The sequence below is a fragment of the Lolium rigidum genome, chromosome 5 (genome assembly GCF_022539505.1).
Source record: "Lolium rigidum isolate FL_2022 chromosome 5, APGP_CSIRO_Lrig_0.1, whole genome shotgun sequence".
Classification (NCBI taxonomy): domain Eukaryota; kingdom Viridiplantae; phylum Streptophyta; class Magnoliopsida; order Poales; family Poaceae; genus Lolium; species Lolium rigidum.
Window position 1 is genome coordinate 262,894,588 of NC_061512.1, and position 2,976 is coordinate 262,897,563.

The 2,976-nt window shown below is 44.2% G+C and overlaps 1 pseudogene; it reads right to left on the minus strand.

Moving 5' to 3' along the window:
- Nucleotides 1-465: 465 nt before the first annotated feature.
- LOC124657569 lies at nucleotides 466-2,774 on the minus strand (annotated as a pseudogene).
- Between the last annotated feature and the right edge of the window lie 202 nt (nucleotides 2,775-2,976).

Sequence of the window (2,976 nt, forward strand, 5' to 3'; positions counted from 1 at the left end):
GTGTGGTCTGTAATTAGTAGCAAGACGGATCTCGGCCTTCATCCTGCTCTTTATCGCCCTGACTGATCTTCGCTCTACAGAATACTCTGCTTTACGTTGTTATTCTGTTTTCATTTCCAATAAAACAAGAGGGTAGTGATGGTAATGATGATGGGAAATTGCGATATTGATGCTTAAGCGGGTTTGATTGATAACTAGCTACTTTCGTGATTAGAAAAATTGCTATATGATAATTCGTGATTACGGTAGCACAAAACAACCCAAAATCTCATCTGATTGTGCAAAACGGCCATGTCACCCACGCTGATCATAGTTTCCCTAGATGAAGCACACCACATTAAGCTTGTTCTACATTTGGGCCAAGGACGCATCATGTTTCCCAAACTCCCATGCAGAGGTGCTCTCTTCAGGGCTATCTGAACAGGTAAGGATGGATGCTAGCAAACAACAACACCCGTTGCAAACTCAGTCGATGTATGCTGACTTGTAGTGGAAGTCGTCAATCGTGGAGAAGATGTGCCCAGAATCGAGATGGAAATCGATAGCATCCCTACATAGCAGACATGCAAATTAGCCCGCAAGAATACATTGCGTGTAAGCATGGACATGGGCATGTGTGTGAGAGGAAGAGAAGCTTACACTATCTTGCTTACTGGTAGTCCAAGTCGCTTGGCGATTTCATCAATATGCACACCGTGATCACTCTCACTGTCAATTAAAACGAGTTGATTAGAAATAAAATATCTAAAGAAAATGCTAGAGATTCATTACAAGACATACTACTTATTATGGGTCATAACCAACAGTTCTTCTATATGACAGCAAACTCGGGGCAAGTAGTAGAGCATCAGATTTTGATGACGGTGAAGTATCCGGGTTTTTTTTCATACAAGGCAAGGGGGGACGGTTGATGTGCAACTTACATGCTTGCTGGTTCACTGAGAACATTCAGCACCTGCGTGTACAAATCAGTCCCCGATCCATTTGTTCCGATGGTCACCTGTGACTGTAGGAACGAGACAAGTGATGACACCAGAAGAGTTTGGTTGTCGATTCATTCAGACATTGCAATTAACAAAAATCGTAACCAAGCATTGTTAGTAAGGACCAAAAGACTGTTATAGTTTGTATGGGACTTATTACTGCAGCATACCATTGATTTTGTGTTCTCCATATGCATTTGTACGCACTGAGTGAAATGCAGTGGGACCTCATTGTAATCAGTTACAGGTCTGAAATGGAAGAAAGTACATAAATTTCATTGCATCAGTGGAACATAATATTTTGCAAGAGCAAAAATACCTGACACAGAAAGCAGTAGCACGCTTCTTGTCCTTGAGTCCCTTGAGGGTACCGATGACGGAAACATACATACCATTCCTTAATGAACAGGCACAAGAAAAGGGTGATCATCCTTCTAAGAGGAAGGTGGTAAACAAATGAAGCTAGTGCACGCATGGCAAGCATAAATAAGGTCACAACTGAGACGTACTGAATAACATCGGTTTCAGCAGAATCTGCAGCATCATTCACCCTGCAAGACATATCAAATTGCCAAAGATGTAATACTGATACCTATTGCTGACAGCAGATACTACCATGTACGATTAGCCACTAAGCTCTTGTCTGAACAGTAGGATGGTGTTGCAAGTACTGAACCCATGAATACCAAAAACATGTATCCTGTGCCGCAAATAAAATTAAGTTACTGTTGACAGCAGAAACTATCAAATATCAATAGCCGTGGTGGCATCAGCCCAATGATAGGGCCTACTGAACAGCACTTCGGATAATTTATATTCCCAAAGATCAAAAAAAATGTGTTAATGTCTCATTAACTAGTAAAATCTCAATAGCGCATATCGATGCTCAACCTGCATTTCAGAATATCTCTCTACTGTCTATCAAATGATTAATTAATCGGAGATGGTAAAATAATTGCAGATTTCTCATCACTGAATTGCATGTACTGTGATAACAACCAAAAACACTTATAGTGCAGACTAAGCTTGCAGATTAAACAAATCTAGTATGGAGCATCCAGCAATAACAGCTGAACCACAACTGCCTAACACTGCACACCCTACAGTACATTTGGAACATAAGGCCAGAGATTTTCCCAAGAAAAACTCTCTCTTGCCATCAGAATAAATAAACAATTGAAGTGTTTTACAGTAATATATCACCCCACTTTCTATCAAATGGTTAATTGATCAGAGATGGTAAAGTAGTTGCAGATTTCTCATTACCAAATTGCAGATACTGTGAGAACAATTCTAGTGCAAACTAAACTTGCAAATTTGAGAAATCTAGTACGGAGCATCCAGCTAATCTAGTATGGAACATCCAACAAATATAGTATGGCATAACAGCTGATTCACAACTGCCTAGAACTGCACACCCTACACTACGTTTGGAACATACGGCCATAGAAGAACTCTCTCACCATCTGATGAAGTCGATGCGGCCGGTGCCGTCGTCGAGCGTGAACGTCACGTCCGTCGCCCTCTCGACCTTCCCGTTCACCGTCCCCACGACCATAATCTGCACACCCGCAAGGCCGCAACTCAACCCATATCAGAAACCCGATCTCGGCCGAACACGGAGAGGGAGGGGAGGAGGAGAGTTCGTACGTTGGCCGTCTCGACGCCGTCAACGACGAAGGGCACGCCCTTCTCGTCGGCGCCGGTCAGCTGCGCGGCCGCGATCTGCTTCACGGTCAGTGGCGTCGTATTCGATGGGGAGAAGGCGCCGGTCTGGCTCGAGAACACCATGGCTGGTACTCTCTTCGGTCTGTTCCGCCCTGATCTGCGATCGGATTGTTCTCTCAGCGGCGGCGGCGGATTTGGTGTCTGGCGGCGATGGATCGGAGAGGTGGGGAGGCAGAAATAATGGCGGGATTACGGGGAGAGCGCGGGATATGGCCATATGGGGGTCGCTGAAAAAATATGGGGGGTCGCTGACAGATGGGGGTTC